Source organism: Myodes glareolus, chromosome 11 (genome assembly GCF_982192425.1).
Source record: "Myodes glareolus chromosome 11, mMyoGla1.1, whole genome shotgun sequence".
NCBI lineage: Eukaryota > Metazoa > Chordata > Mammalia > Rodentia > Cricetidae > Myodes > Myodes glareolus.
The window spans coordinates 65,597,697-65,615,345 of NC_142036.1; positions in this window are offsets into that span (position 1 = coordinate 65,597,697).

A 17,649-nucleotide genomic window follows, 5' to 3' on the forward strand; every position below is an offset into this window, starting at 1 on the left:
TATTGGGAGGGTATTCCAGTGACTGAAATCCTGAATTTTTTTTACACAGCTTTTATACCCAATATAAATGGGGAAGGTAACAAAAGACTCTAATAACATGACACAAAAGGATAACACACAGTCAATGGTTTTATCACTCTGAGGCATCAAATCATTAGCATTTTGTCAGCAAAGGTGCTGAAGACCGGCCCTCCCTAGGAGACCTCATAGTTAGAAAAGAAGGAGAGGAAGTACGTTTGTATATCCTGACCACCTGTCAGGATAGCATGGAGCTCTCTTAATTTCAAAAGAACTAAATAAGTCACCTCCTGAGTTAGGATGGGCAACTATACCTGTCAATCTCCAAACTCTCTGACCATCAGAGAAGGTGGAAATGGGCCTGCATTTTTTTGGCCTCCACACTGTATGTTTCAGATGAATCGGGAAATTCATAAAATCAGTCGTCATAGGGATTAAAATCTTAAGAATAACAAATCTGGAGATTAATTGTGAATAAAGATTGCTCTGAAGTGGCATATCTACTAAGAGCCTCCAAAAAGAAGGAATCACATTTTACTCTGTAGTGACTTAGAGCCCTTTCTTCAAGGCAGTGTAAAAATACCTTAATCTCCAGAGATTTAAAAATTAATCTTTGTGAAATCTTCATGAGATGCTCATAGGTTAACTGTTGAGAAACATTTGTGAAGAGGTAAAATTTAACAGAAACAAGAGCACCCAACTCAGTGCTGCTTCAGCTTGAACGTGCATAGAAACACTGTGTGTGTGTGTGTGTGTGTGTGTGTGTGTGTGTGTGAGCGTGCGTGTGCGCATGTGCGTGTGCACGTGTGTGTGTGTGTGTGTGTGTGTGTGTGTGTGTGTGTGTGTGTGGTGACAAAATGCTGCCTTCCGTTCTGTAGGGAAGTTTTTGGTTTTAACAGCTCCAAGGAGATACCAGCACTGCCACTGTGGGAGTCTAATGTGTCTTCGATGTTTCCTGACTTTCTGGGGAAGATAGACAGTGGGTAATGTGCATTTTGGAATCCTGAGACTCAGGTTTGGGGACCACGGGCATGGAATTGATAACTCAAGTTATTCAACTAGATGAGATGTCCCTTCTTTAATTATTTATTAGGAACTAACAAGGTATGTAGGGAGCAAAGTGTCAGACACAGTCTTCCTCCTTGGGCTTGGATTATACTGTCATGCATGGGCTCTTATGATGTTTAATTCTAAACCTCTATTTTTAATGAGAACATTAAGCCTACTGATTTATCAAATATATATTTTTCAGCAAGGAAGTATTTCTATTAAAAAAGCTATCAAGTTGCTGAAATATTAATGGTAGTACGATATCATTTAACTAAAGAGAATGTTTTCATTGAATCCTGGGTTATAATACCCAGAATTATGGTCTGTATTTTAATGGGAATGTGAAGAAAATAAGATCCTGAGTAATACATTGTAAATGGTTCAATTAACAGTTTCTCTTAATTAAGAAAGATCTTATATTTAGGGATTTGTAAAAGAACGCCAAAGCAGGTTACTAAATGCTCCTACTTAGGTATGCTTAGTAATTGGTTAGCTAACTATTATAGGGTGCATAGACATGGCTCTACCTGAAACTAAAAAAAATAAATTTCACTGTGATCTGACTTTGAAACAGAGACTTCTGCATAGTGTTTGCTGTACATTGCTTTTCTCATTTAAAGAGGGCACTCCAATTGCATCTATTTATTGAGTGCCATGTACACTCTTCACACACTCATGGTAAATGACTGATGATTAGTTTCCATTTGGTATCTACAGTTCAGCTTGGTTTCAGGGAGCTATTGTTTTATTATTGCACGTTTTTTGGCAAGACAGAATTGTGTGCTTACTCGGCGTGTATAATGACAGCCATACCTGCTTCTCCCTCAGCACCTTTTGAATCTAAGTCTATATCATCAGCTGTCTGTAACACTGAAGAGTCTTCCTGAATCTGCTAAGGAAACTGACTACTGGACTGGAAAATCTCCACCTTCTGCAAGCTCTTCCACAAAACAATCAATAGCTTTGTGGAGGGACTCCTCTCCTTCCTTCCATTCTTCCTTCTGTCCTCCCTTTCACCCTTCCTTCTGTCCTTCCTTCTCTCTCTCTCTCTCTCTCTCTCTCTCTCTCTCTCTCTCTCTCTCTCTCACACACACACACACACACACACACACACACACACCTTCCTTCCTTCTCGACAGGGTCTCATTATGTAGTCTTGGCTGTCCTGGAACTCACCATGTGGCCTCAAACTCATAAAGATTCTGCCTCTCTAGTGCTGGGACTAAATGAATATGCCACCTTGCCCCGGTTGATGCATTTCTAATGGTTAAATTATTAAAGTGGTGACTGCCAATCAGGGATGTGTTAGATTATGCAAAGCCAACTTTTGTTAAGAAGGTAATCACAAAATAGATTTGATAATGATGTAGCTAACATTGTAGGTTACGTTCTGATCTATCCCTATACTAAAACCTGTTAATAATTTCGTATCCAGAGTAAAATATCCAAATCCTCACCACAGGAGATTAGACCTGTCAGTGATTGTTTTCACATCCTCTCATTTGCTGCTCTGCTGAACTAAGCAACCAGTGTCAGTCTTTTCCTTAAGCAAAGGTATGTGACCCAGTTTTCTCTTCTACCAAGTCCGAAGACTAACTGCTGATCTATGAAATAGTTTGGTGTAGAAAAGTTTCCATCTAAGGATAATTAATGATGGTCAATGAGCAGTTATATTCTACAAAGGATGGATAGGGACATTCAAAGGCACCAGGCATCCCGTGATGAGAAGAAAGAGGATAGACAGAGGAACAACACGCTCTAGAAGCAGTGACTTGGTGCTGGGACATGAAGGTGAAGGCTTGCCAGTGGCTGCTGCTGCAACATGGTTCCCGGATTGTGCTAAAGCTTGAAGCATGGCCGTGAGTTCCTTTGACCATTGCTTTTAAGTGAGTTCAACTGTTGAAATAACTATGCATTATTTGAGACAAATTAAACTTACCTGTGGTAAAAGGTCCTGGTGACTAATGATTTACCCTTTGACCTGACTGCGTTGGAATAAGTAGGTATCCAGTGTTTCCCAACCAACCCACAAATGAATTCTGTGGCATATTGGGTCAGAGTCCAGGAGATGCTTTCTAATAGTTTTCTTTTCTTTTCTTTTCTTTTCTTTTCTTTTCTTTTCTTTTCTTTTCTTTTCTTTTCTTTTCTTTTCTTTTCTTTTCTTTTCCTTCCCTTCCCTTCCCTTCCCTTCCCTTCCCTTCCCTTCCCTTCCCTTCCCTTCCCTTCCCTTCCCTTCCCTTCCCTTCCCTTCCCTTTCCTTTCCTTTTCTTTTCTATTTCTCTCTGTTTTTCTGAGACAGGGTTTTTCTGTGCAACAGCTCTGGCTGTCCTGGAACTTGCTTTGTAAATTAGTCTGGCCTCCAACTCACAAAAAGCCTCCTGCCTCAACCTGCTGAGTGCTGGGATTAAAGGCATGTGCTCCACCACCTGGCATCTGTTTTCTTAGAAAAGATAAATTCCACCCAGCTGAGGTGTCTTATTTAACAATATCCAGCAGAATTCATGTTTACAACTTTCTAAGTAGACTAGGACTTTAAAAACACTAAAGTTCCTTTATTTATTTGTATACACAGCTATGAGTGCGGGTCAGAGGACAACATGTAGACATCTACCATGTGGGCATCTACCATGTGGACGTCTACCATGTGGGCGTCTACCATGTGAGCGTCAACCATGTGGGCGTCTTTCCTTCTACCATTCTGTTCCAGGAACCGAGCTCAGGTCATCAGATTTGGGGGCCAGCACCTGTACCTATGGAGTCATCTTATCTTCCAACAACAGAAGGGCATCATCAGTAATGGGAAATACAGGCGATTCAACACAGGCCTCTGTAGTTAGCACACTGACTAAACAAGGGCTACATAATCACAGAAGGTGATTTTTGTTTTTTTTTTTTTTTTTGTTTTTGTTTTTGTTTTTTAGACAGAACCTCACTATGTAGCCACAGCTGACCTGGAACTCACTGTACACTAAGCTTGAGTTGAATTCAAAGAAATCTGCCTGCTTCTGCACCCCCTGGTGCTGAGATTAAAGGCATGTGATTCATCACACCTGTCCCTTGACAGGTGTGTGTGTGTGTGTGTGTGTGTGTGTGTGTGTGTGTGTGTGTGTGATGTTGGGGCTTGAATCCAGGTCCTTATGCATTCTGAGCACTGAGTACTGTTGAACTATACACTACCAGGCCCTATCAAAAACACCTACTGTATTTTTGTCTCCAGCTGTCCCTTTAATCTTGTTTAGTGTCCTGCCACTCAGGGAACACTGTCAGCCTGATGATTTTGGCATCACGTAAAAGCCTCTCCATTACAGATATCTCCACTCAACAACGGCCTCATTTTGTCCTGTGCTGTGTTAAGAAATCATTTTATCTATGCTTCCCTGTGATGGTTTAGCTCAGCTCACGTGGAATCTCCTGTGTTTTCTTGACTTTAGTCCAAGCCATTTGCTGCATATTTATGCACCGGAGGAGTATAAATGATACAGTCAATCCTCATCACGATTCCAAGGGATGGTTCTTAATCACTGTCTTCGGAATGGCTCTGTTCTATCTGGTCTTCATTTAGTCCCTGGAGATTTCCATTGCGATTCATCCACTCAACTCTTGTCCCACAATGATCTCTCTAGTACATAGAAATTCTTTTTAAAAAAATTCTTTTAAAAACATTTTCACTCATCATCATAGATTTTGCTTATCAACTTTCCCCCAAATCTTAAAAGCTGATTTTTCCCCCTAAGCACAGACACATAGAAATTGCAAGTATTTTGTGAGCATAATCTGATTTCTCATCATGTGTACAATGGCAAGAATTGAATGGCAACTGATCCTGATGAAAATCTGCTTTGGCTGTGAAGAGAGCACTTGTCACACAAGTGTGAGGACCCATGCAAATACTGGTTGCTAGCACTCGGGAGGAAGAATTAGGGAATCCTTGCAAGAGGCTAGTTAGCTAGACCAGGAGGCCTGGCAATCTACAGGTTCATCAAGAGATTCTGCCACCCAGAGATACCCACTGTCGACTGTGAGCTTCCACACACTTGTGGACCGGCACACACATGAGCATGCCTACATATGCAAAAAATGCATACAGGTATCACATGAGATAAATAGATAGATATAGATGATAGATAAATAGATAGATAGATGATAGATAGATAGATAGATAGGTAGATAGATAATCCATGCTTGTCTCTAAACTGCTGGGTAGTGGCCCCCTTCTGCTCCTAATGCAAATGATTACTTGAGGTCACCACCACATATGGCCTGGTATGTGTGAGAGTTTCTGTCCATTGGCTTTGTTCTGAGCAGTGGCGGGGGATGGGGGTTGTATCCTTTGCAGACTGCAGTTACGGCAAGGAGAGGCATTTAGTCAGGAAAGTTCCTGCTTGCTTGGCGTCTACAGGCTTGTATGACACTGGTAAATGTCAGTCCAGGGATGCTACCGTTCAGTCGTCTTCTCTGTAGCATACGCAGGTGACGTACGCGCTGATAAACTAGAGGAGGAATGACTTACAGAGCAGCGCCCCGTGCTAAAAGTATCAGTTGCTGATGATTCGAGAACGGCAGGAACAGAAATAACCCACCAGCCATATATCTTCAGGGAGGGAGGCACACGATATTTAATCCTCTGCCCTCCCCGAACTCTCTGGGACGAAAACCATGATCTCATTTCAGATCATCAGTGGAAGGTTTTTCCATGGGCTAGGTGACTCAGGCATTAGAGTTTTGTCCTTTATTGGTGAATCTTGTGATTTGACAAAATTAGCTATGGAGTTTTATCTCTAGCCAAGTATTATTTATCGCTAAATTTTAGAGTGTTGAACAGCAAAACTCAAGAGATGCAGTTTATTCCGGACTTGTCGTTCGGCTGGGACGTGTGTCACTGTGTTTCTCTCTGTTGTGTTACCCACCGACTTGGAGAATTGCTCCCGTAGCTCTTGAGGGAACATTTAAATCCACTCCGGTCCTTATGAATCTTTCAGTGAACAACGGATGCAATTCCTAAAGAAATGAAATAAGGAACCATACACTGAAAGGAAACAGGACAATACGTCATCATGCCCATCAAGCGCCAAATGCAGTTTGGATGCACTAGCACCTTTGCTCCACCAGGCGGCAGGAGTTACCACATAACAGGAAACTCCGGACTCCTTTCTGGTCTCTAAATTTGGAAAAATTTTCTAATACTTTAAGTGATTTTTCACCCTACCAACATTCATGCTTTGTTAATAATTCATCTTCGGAAGCTAATATCTGTTTCTGTCTGAAATAACTGGACCCTAAAAGTAAAATACAGTTTGCTGAAAGCGTTCATAATGGGAAAACACTTTAGCTTTCCAACACAAGTGAAAAGCTTGTAGAGTCTGTGTTCCCATAGGAAAATGGTAAGTACATGAGGCCTTTAATTTTGTTTGTGACTCAGTTCATTTAAAAGTGGAAATTATTACCCGGCAGCACATGGAAGCCCATGTGGCCATGGAAGTCACAGCAGCCTTGCATCCCTAGAGGTGACACCAAGTTTGGCTTCCATCCTTATGCACAGCGTTTAATATACTGGCTAAATTTCCATTTTGTCTACAACCAGAGCATAGATTGGGGGGTATGAGGCTATTCCTAACTCAGCAAGAGTCAGCCCCAACCGGGACGATTTTACAGCTTGACGCTGCCTCGCGTCCAGTTCCCTTGCTTGCGCCAATCACCTGCCACGTGACCGGAGTTCTTCCGTGGAGTTCTGCCACTGTGGTAAGTGCTGTGGAGAGCTATTTCTAATCAGCCGTTTCTGAGTACCGGCTGGATCCAGTTTGCATAACCCAACCGTTTATATAGAGAATTTAAAAAAGCATTTATTTTGCTATTAATGATTTGTAGTTGTGTATATTGTTCATTCAAGTTTCTGCACCTGAGTGCCAGCGCCCACAGAGTTAGCAACATCAGATCCACAGAGCTGGAGTCGCGGGCAATTGTGAGCTATCCTGTGCGGGGTTCTGAATTCAGGTCGTCCCCAAGAGCAGAAAGTGCTCTTAACCGCTGAACCATTCTCTAGCCCCCCAGAACTGTTTCCTAAAGACAAAGTCTCAAGTAGCCTGGGATGGCCTCCATTCACTATGTTGCTAAGAATAACTTTGAACTTCTGATTCACCTGCCTCTACCTCTGAAGTGAAGGGATTACAGGTGTGTGTGACCGTACCCAGTACATGCTAGGCAAACACTTTACCAGTTGGTCTACATCTTCCGCTCGTAGAATTTTGCTATAGACTTGGAGAGATGACTCAGTGCTTAAGCAGGCTTGCTGCTTTCACAGAAGACCTGGGTTCAGTTCCCAGCACCTACCCAGCAGCTAAAAACTGTCTGTGGTCCCAGTGCAAGGGGACCCGACGCCTTCTGGCAGGTGAAGGCACCAGGCACTCTTGTGGTGCACATACATGTCTTAGGTAGAATACTTATGTGCATAAAATAAAAAGCTAAATCTTTTAAAAAGTGTTGTCAGGATGGGAGTATAGCTTTTTAGCCTTTTTTTGTAATTTTTAAATGAAATATTTAAACTGAAATTGTCCAGAAAATTGTTTGTCTGTATTTTAAAAGCCAATGTTATTGTTTATTCATTTGTTTCCGATAATGAAGATTTGATAACTCCATTTGAGGTCCATTTTGTCAGCAAGAAAAGAATAAATGACTGAGTTGTGGGAAGCCATTTCAGCTTTCTAGCCATCTGAACATTTAAGAAAATTTCCAAGACGACTGTGCTCCTGAAACAAAAAGAAAACAGGCTCTCCCTTTATTTGGGAGGTTATTATTATTATTATTATTATTATTATTATTATTATTATTATTATTATTTTGAGAAACCCGGTGCTTTACTATGAAACTTGCCCTCCTTTCCTCTCCCCTCCTCTCCCTTCCCCTTCCCTCTTTCTCTCAGTCTCTCTCACCAAGTTATGAGATCCAGGCACGTCATTTAGTGATTATTTACAAAAGCAGTAGAAAATGTACCAACTGTTTTAGAAGGGCCCTGTCACTCATCTCAGTGTATATGTAGGATATTTAAAAGATGAAGTGCTAATTCCAATGGGAAAGACTATATTTATGTTTTGATTAGGTTTGATTTAGTAGTTCTGGGATCAGAAACTTCTCTTCTGCTCCAGTAGCTACACTCTTTTACCATATTCAGTTAAGTTTATAGGCTGCTCACAATTCTTGTATGTGTTTCATCCACTTAGTATTTTATAATACAATACATTGCACACCGCCAGTGGCCATGTCAGAGGAGGAGCGAGGCAAAAGACACTGGGGCTGTGGGCTGTGGTCCGGGAACCTTGTCTATCCCAGCTTTACCCATCATGATTTTGTTTTCTGCTGGGCCGGTCCCCTGAGGTCATTTGCCATCTGCTGCTCCTCTGACAGGGCCAGCAGCAGTAGACTTTAAATAAGGAAGAAGTATTATCAAATGGCTCTTTACCCAGCAAAGAGGGGAAACAGGTACAAGGGCATTTTTTTTAAAAGGAGAAATCTGATTCATGTTAACTTTGCACACACATAGGAAGTGATAGTGTGCCCCAGAAACTCTGGGACACCATGGGGGTCCAAGGCTCAGCTGTGCCACCTGCTGCTGGACGTCTCTGGGCAGGTTCTCTAACTTCTCTGCCTCTGCTTCCTTATATTCATGAAGGGAAAATCCTAGACCTACACAGAGTGTGTGAGAGTTAATGGCTGAGTGCTCTAACATGTTTAGAACACTGTCTGTCTTGTAATTAATGCTCTGTGATTTCTGTCTGTCCTCCTATCGCAGGAGGCCTTTGAGTCTCTCATGTGTGACCTACACCACATCGTCAGCTGCCCTTCCAGAGATGGAAACAAAGGTTTAGGAATCTCAATAAGGGTTTCGTGTCGGCAAACAGTGATGATACCCACAGATTACTCCGTGGATAGGAGACTGCACACGGATGCCTGGCAAAGGGCAAACTTACAGTCTTTAGTGGCGCCTGGCACGAACGGAGGCTCCACTGCACACGGAGAGCATGTGGTTGGTCTGTGTGCTGAGGATTGCCTTGAGACAGGCCCCATAGCACTGATCTGCGCTGTCAGCAGAGAGTTTGCCCCGGAACACGCACCCTTCCCCTTTCCTTGCCCCAGACAGCGACCAATACTCTAGCCCATTTGGTCTCTGGCTTACCCGACAGTCACCATATAGTCCAGGATTTTTCTCTCAGTGACCATCCCAGGAGACATCAGCCCAGATTTCCTGGTGCCAGGACGCTGATGTCCTTTTGCTAGCTTAGCTGTGGACCGTCATAACTTTCCTGATCTGTCCCTGTGTCCACTGTTTGTGACTGCTCACTGCCACCCAAGTCCAGTGTGCTGATTTTAGGCTTTCTGGTAGCTTCTGAAGTATTTTCTCTGTCGTGTCTAGAGGGTGCTGTCTATCCACAGGCGTCTTGAGCCTCGGGTCTTACGATCTTTTTTCCCTCCCTTCTGTGATTTTCCTTGAGTTTCAGGTGTAGGGCTTGTATTACAGAGTGTCAGGTGGGGCTGGGCACCCCACGATCACTCAGTCTCTGCATTTTGACCTATTGTGGATCTCTGCAGTAGTCTCCATAGATGATGTGTGCGTGAGAGCTACACTTTTTTATTAATTAATTTTTTCATTTATTTTGCATCCTGACCACAGTCTCCCCTCTCCCCTCCTCCCCTCCCCTACCTCCCCTCTCCCCTCCCATTCACTCCTCCTCTGTCTCCATTCAGAAAGGGCCAGGCCTCCCATGGGCATCAATGAAATATGGCACATCAAGTTGAGGCAGGACCAAGCTCTCTCCCTGCACCAAAGCTGGGTGAGGCACCCCAGCATGGGGAATAGGTTCCCCAAAGGCAGCTCAGGTGCCAGGGACAGGCACCTAATCCCACTGCTAGGAGCCCCACAAACGGACCAACATATAAACGGTCACACACATGCAGAGGGCCTAGATCGGTCCCATGTAGGCTTCCTAGCTGTTGGTCCAGAGTCGGGGAGCTCCCATGAACTCAGGTCAGCTGAGGAGAGCTACACACTTATATGGGTATAAAGGTAGGTATTTAAGAAACAGAAATTATATTAGTTTAGGACGCTGAAGGAAGTACATTCTCTTCTCAAGTCTGTAACCTCCCCTGGTGTAGCAGGCACGAACCCCTTCTTGTTGAGTACATCTTAAGCCCAACTAGACAGCAGGTGGGTAGCCTCATGATAAAAATGCTCCAATGTCACCATTGACAAACTCATTCTTAAAACCATTTGCTGATTTTGCACCCTATTTTCTAATTTTGTGTCTCTATATACAGGTGTGTACACATGTAGAGATCAGATGACAGCTTCTGGGAATTGGTTCTTTCCTTTTAGACCATGTAGGTTTCCGGGTTCTAACTCAGGTTATCAGGGTTTGTGGCAAATGCCTTTACGTTCTGAGCTATCTTGTCTCCCGCCCCTACTTATTCTTAGAGATTCCTTCTCAGTGAAATTTCCCTTTCTTTCATAGCTCTCCACATATATAATCAATATGATGACCTTTTTGTGTTCCCATTCTGTCTCTCTTTCCCATGAAAACACACATGCTCCATGGGAGCAAGCATTCTTACCCCTAAGCCTGGAACTTCTAGGGTTTATTACAATGTTTATCATCTAAAAGTCTGGCAATTTTTTTGTTCACTGAGTGGAAGGAATCAATTGAAACAGTGTTGCAGGTATCACTCTGTGAACGATGAGGGCCATGCGTTTTTATGGAGGCCCCTGAGTGGGGATGAATGAGAACTCCTAGAGCCTGCAGTGCGCCTGAAGGCACAGCCCTAGAGTGATCCTCGTCAATTTGTGGAGTTCAAATTATTTTCAACTTTTAATGGGTTTGGGGATAAAAAGCCAGGTAGCCCTGCATTATATGCCCCTTTGACCATGGAGGACAGAGATTGCTGTGTTGCCGCAATAAAATATGAGATGTCATAGAGAGCCGTCTGCTCTCCCTCCCATCTCCTAGGCAGACATCTTTTGCACTTCCTGTTTGCTGCTTTTGGAGAACAACTTTGAATTCCTTAATCTCTTGTCTTACCTCTCCTCAAATCCAAAGCAGTTTTCAGGGTGATGTGGGATATTCTTCTGTATATGTGTTGCTTTGATTGGCTTTGGCCTATGCCAGGGCAGACTATAGCCAGGCTGGTATATATATATATATATATATATATATATATATATATATATATATATATATATAGTATATATATATAGTAGGCGGAGTTAGGGAGATGCCATGTAGCCACCAAAGGAGACAGATGCCGGATCCTTACCAGTAAGCCACAGCCTCGTGCTGATACACAGATTAGTAGATATGGGTTAATTTAAGAAGTAAGAGTTAGTTAATAAGAAGTCTGAGCTAATAGGTCAAGCAGTGTAGTAATTAATATAGTTTCTGTGTGATTATTTGGGTCTGGGCAGCTGGGAAACAAACGAGCAGCCTCTACTACATCTGGGGACAAACTTAATGTGTTCAACTATATCCAGGCAGTAGTAGCTAGAATTTTTTTCAGAGTAACTGGGGATGTGTATACGGGGTATTGTATCTTTTTTTTTTTTGTAAAGACTTTTCAAATGTTTTATTTTCTTTTTAAAGGGGGAGTGTGTGTCTCTCATTGGCCTGGAATATGCCACATAGGCTAGGATAACTGGTCAATGGATGTCAAAGATACACTGCTCTCCATTGCCCTGGCACTTGAATTGCAAACACATTTTACCAATTTTTTCCTTCCCCAATTTTTTTGAGTGTGTGTGTGTATGTGTGAGTATGTGTGTGTATGTGTGCATTCTGAGGATTTAGCTCAAGTCCTTGAGCTTACAAGGCTACCCCTTCATTTATCAAACTATTTTCCCAGTACTATGTTTCAATCTTTTATTTAAAAATATTTTCCCGCCTGAATGTCTAGTCCTCTGTGATTGTCTTTCTGTTCTTGTTTCCTAATTTGATTCTGCACAAATTTGTCTCTTGCTTTTTTTTAAAAAGATTTATTTATTTATTATGCATACAACATTCTGCCTGCATGCGTGCCTGCAGGACAGATAAGGGCACCAGATCTCATTACAGATGGCTGTGAGCCACCACGTGGGTGTTGGGAATTGAACTCAGGACTCTGGAAGAGCAGCCAGTGCTTTCAAGCTCTGAGCCATCTCCCAGCCCTTGCCTCTTGTTTTTAAGTTACAGTATTTTTTACTTTTCTTTCATTTGAGGGAACAATATTTTAAATGAAAATGAAAGCGATGCCTTAAGACAAGTGTTTCCCGCCCGCCCCCCCAGGAAAAGTAATTGCTACTAAAGCTTATCCCTAGGAAGACGAAGTCATTAGCAGGAGAGATGGCTGGTTAGGACTGGCGGGATGGCCAAGATGGCTGGAGTAGGACCTCAGCCACCAGTTTTTCTTCCCGCCACCTTCTCATGGTGGAGTTCACTTTTGTGAAGCTTTGTAGCATTTGCTTCTACTCAGCAGTTATATTCTGCCAGTTGTTTAGGTTTTTACTATTCAGTTCCTTTCTTTGCCTTACATTCACTGTGCTGACAGGGGCTACACAAGATGTGGGGGAGGAGTTATCATTAGTCTTACCCAGCAGTGACCCTTGGGAGCTACACTAACTAGCCTAGCAAAATCTGCCTAAATGAATGCAATAGTGAAATGAACGTTTTGGGAGTAGCCAACAGGTTTCTGATTAAATTAAGACCCACTCCACAAGCGGGAACCCATGCTTTGTTACGACCATTTGGCTAAGTGGGTGTAGCATCAAATTGCCTTCACAGTATTTACCCTTATCCCTATAGATAATGCAGTTTCCTCTCTTCATCAAAGAAGCCTTTTTTTTTGTAGCTGAATATAGTTAATATAGAGACTCATCGTGGTGATATTTTGTTTGTGCATTGGTCAAATGCAAGAAATATAGTAACTCTGGAATTTTTTGGCCCTCTATGGAGCCACAGTTTCACCCCTGCTTGCCCCACCGCTCCAGCTCTAAAGCGGTCAGAGGGGGCTGCTGCACAACAGTGTCTTCTGGACATGATAGGGCCATGTCATGCCTGCTCTCACAGCAGCTGTGATGGCCTGTCCAAGACCTGCACAAGGCCAAGCCAGTCAGTATCCTATCACCGTTCTGGGAGGAGCGCGTGAGGTTCCACCCGTACCCACGGAACTGCTGGGGGAGAGAGCAGTCAGTTAGTTTCCTTTAGAGTCAGTTTTCGTTGGCCCATGGTAGGTGGCCAAACCTCTAGTAGATGTCTCTAAACCCATGGCTTATAGGCAGTATTAACTGTAGTCAGTGGATTATTAAAATACAAAACGGACCAAGTCGAGGTTGAGAGCGAAATGTGGTGTGGGAGTTCAGAGGAGGTGGAGGAGGTAGTAGGAGGTGGGTATATTCTAAAAGCATTGTGTACATGCATGAGATTATTAAAGGACATTTGTCATGTTACTGGTTCTTTCCGGAGGCCGTCTTTGGGGGTTCTTTGCCGCGTTAACCTTTTCAGCTTCCCAGCTTCCTTTCAGAACTTTCTTTCTTTAGCTTACCCCAACTTGCTTCACTGCTTGTTTTCACGTGCACTCGACTAATTAATTTTGATCCCTTATTCTTACTATTAAAAGAGTTTATGTTTTCTTATAGTGCCTCATTGATATCATATTCTTTTCTAAGTTATGTTTTTATTTTTGTTATCTCTAAATAGATTCTAATAACAGTTTTTTCCCCCTAAGACAAATGGTTAGAAGATTTTGAGAGGTAACTTTTTGATTGTGGGGTGCATGATGCGATTTGCATCAGGTAATTACCATTAATTGGTCTTATGAGGCATTTGTTACAGCATTGGCCTGGCTCACATTTTGCCTACTTGATTTGTGAGAATGAAGGGAGGCTCTGCCAGTCTCTCACAACTGCTGACTTACCGAAAATGTACCTCGGTGTTGAAAATCACTTCTAGCGTGTACTTCAGAGCAATTCTGATCAGACTTTGCATTTATGACTATTAATGTGGCCCCAAGGAGCATGTTTATTAATACTGCCTTATACATGTTTATTAATAGTGCCCCTGTTTGCCTTGGCACTGTCTTCATGTGATGCCTATAACTCCAGCACTGCTCCTTCGTCCCTCCCTTCCTTTGTTTCCTTTTATTTTCCTTTTATCTCACCCATCCTTGTCACTTTATATTCTGTGGATCTCTGTAAAATAGCGGCTTTGCATCCAGCCTGAAGCCCTTTGACTTCTGCACGTTTAGTCTCTCTTATCTTGTTTCATGTTCTGTTTTCATAATTCTTTGCATTTCCATTGTTTTGAAATACAGATCTTATTTTCTTTTGCTTTCATCTGTCTTTGATCTCTCTCTCTCTCTCTCTCTCTCTCTCTCTCTCTCTCTCTCTCTCTCTCTCTCTCTCCTAGTTACAAAGTTTTGTTGCTGGTGTTTTCGGATTATTTGACCAGACTCATGTCACTCAACCTGACTCCCAGCTTGCTGTGATCCAGAGGATGACTCTGAATTCCTCATTCTCTTGCACCAGCCTGTAAAGTGCTGGGATTACAGGCCTGTCCCACCTAGCTCAAAGATCATGTTTTTAAAATTAAAGTAAGCACGCAAAGCAGTGGGTTTCATTATTGCAGTCTCTCTCCTCCACATAGATGACATTACACTTTGTTCCAATACGTCTCTTTCGCTCTAAATTTTTGTTTTCCAAAGCACCTCTTCACTTACATCTCTCTAAGTGTTGAGGAGTACAGCCATGTCTTTGATTACCTTACTTGAGAGGCCCTGTTTACTTTTCAATTTTTAATTTCTTACCAATTTCTAATTTACATCCAGTTTTTGCTAGCATAATCTGGGTTTTAATATGCAGATCACTGTAAAATATGAAAAGGAATATGTCAATAATATTTTGATGTTACTTTGTTAAATTGTTTTCCCAATATTCATGCTTGTCTTTATCTCATTAGTTTGTGGAGCCCTGGCAGGAAGTTATTCATCACTTAGTTGTGTGTAATCAATTTGGTCATACACACACACAAACCCACACACAATTTACATTCATTTATTTATTTGTCTGTGTTCACACATAGGCCACAGTATACAAGTGGAGGTCAACTAGCAAGAGTTGATTCTATCCTTTTACCATGTGAGTTTTGGGGATCAAGGTATTGGATTCAGATCATCAGGTTTGGTGTCAAGTGCCTTTAATCAGCAAGCCATTTCAATGGTCCCTTGCCACATATTTTTTATAGACATTTTTGTGCAAATATAGAGGTAGCTCTTTTGGAGGATTCTAACCAGAATAAGTTTAATTTTGACGTTAGTAATATTTAGTAAAGAGAGAAACATAAAGGCTAGTAAATATTTTAAAATACATTTAAGGAATATTTATTGAGCTACAGTGGTATATTACTCAGTGATGGATCTGTGTTCTGTAAAATGCATTGTTGTGTGACTCTGTAGTTGCAGAAACATCAAAGTGTGCTTGCACAAACCTAGATGGTATAGCTTGCTGTGTACCTAGGCTAAACAGTATATACCACTTTTGATGTGGTATGATATTGATTGAAATATCCTTATTGGTTATATATAAGACTTACAATAGCTGGAAACATTATAGTAAAGATAACTTAGCATCTGTTCAAAGAACCAAACCTAAATCTCCTTTGTCATTTTGTAGAGGAGTGGTTCCATCTTTAGGATGATCATTATGGTTTTGAAGAACTCATGCTTTCAGATATTACATTATTAGACAAGTCAGCACTAGAGAGTCTGTCTGGCTAGTGACATCTAGAGAATTGAAGATGTCAAGACAGACAACCCATATAATTAAAAGCCACATCATGTTCACATGCAATCAGTAGAACAAATTCTCAGAGATGTAAACACTAATAGTTTACTTGAAGTAGATATATTTTTTTTTAAATGGACTAGCATAGTGGCTTTCAAACTTGGCTGTGCATTAGAATGAATTGAAGCGATTGAGTTATTTAGTTGCCCAGTTTTAGCAAATTTCCCTGCAAGATGGAATGATTTGTTGTTGTTGTTGTTGTTGTTGTTGTTGTTTTTGTTGTTGTTGAGAATATCAGGTATCTTAAGGGGCCTCTCTCTAAGATGGAATGTTTTATCTCAGAGGAAAACTAGTATACAGCAATGAATGAGCTCAATTCTTGTGAGATTGATAGAAGTTGCCAAGAGGGAGGCAGTCAACTGTGTGTTTCCAAGGTCACCCAGACTGCAATAGCCCCACACCCCTGATGATTGTTATTCTCTCCATATAGATGTGTTTTAGAGTATTTCTAGGCCACCATCATTCCTCAGAAGGCTTCTAATTTATTAGGTAGAGGTTAGGGCAGCAGGGAAAGAAATGTGCGTGGCAAAGGAAAAGAAGAAAAGTATTTGGCAAAATCAAGACAAGGATGAGACTGGCTGATGTTTCAGGCTTGTCTACTGTAGGGGGAAATGTCTTCACGCTTTCTGCAGGAATGGTGTCTCTTTTTCTTGGATCCTCTAAGTGCTGGTTATAAGTCACTTTGAAGGAGTTCAAATGAGAAAGAAACTGCAGAGTCAAGAAATAAAGGAGGAAGAGGGTCTGATGATGGGGACCCAAGCTCTGGGCACACCCGCCCCTTCACACCTTCCACATTCTGTTGTATGAACAAATGCAGCCCACTCGATAGTTTTCTTGTCACTGAAAGGTGAAGCAATGTGAGTTTAAGTACTGACACGAACACTATGCACGGCAGTGTGCGGAACAGCAAGGCAGGGGAGCTGACGGAGCTGGGGGGGGGGTTCTGCTGTAGAGGCTATTTTCGCTGGCCTCCAAGGACGGAGGGAGAAGATGAGATGGGGGCAGAAGGGAGCAGGATAAAAGGCTGAAAAGCAGGTGTGAGAAGAAAATTCTCTTTCTTTACTGACATGAAAATTTAATGAGATGCAAGAAGAGGAAGAGCAGGGAAGGCGTAAGTCACAAACAATCTCACACCAGTTTGGAATTATGATTAATAGAATGGTTATTTATTCAAAGGGGAAAAACTTACAGATCACCGTCCCAGACAACAGCCCCTCTACCCGACCAGGAAAGGAGTCTAGGAGCCAGAAGTGGAGCCGGAAGCCAGAGAGAGAATGGGGGACAGCCGCTGCTCTTTTAAAGAGAGAGAGAGACCACGGCCCCAATGGGCTGGTATCTCAGCGGCTATTGGCTGAAGGAGTGGAAGGAGCTCCCGCAGCAGAGCAGCTTTAAACTTTAAAAATTGCATCTGTTTATTTTTTTTATTTGTGTGCATCTACATGCATGCCCCATGCATGGAGGTCGGGTGGCCGCTTGCGGGAGCTGGTTCTCTTCTACCAGGTGGATCCTGAGGGTTGAACTCAGGTTATCAGATTGGGTGTCCAGTGCCTTTACACACTGGGCCATCTCTCTTGCCCACAAAGGGGCAGCTTGAAGCAATCTGTAAGTAAAGTGAAGTCTTGAAAAAGCAAAAGTTAGCTAGACTTCTGCTTGTCGCAAACCTTCGTGTCTTTAAATAATTCCCTTCCTTAGAAAAGGTGGACTGTGTCTCTTAGAACAGTTTTTTGTTT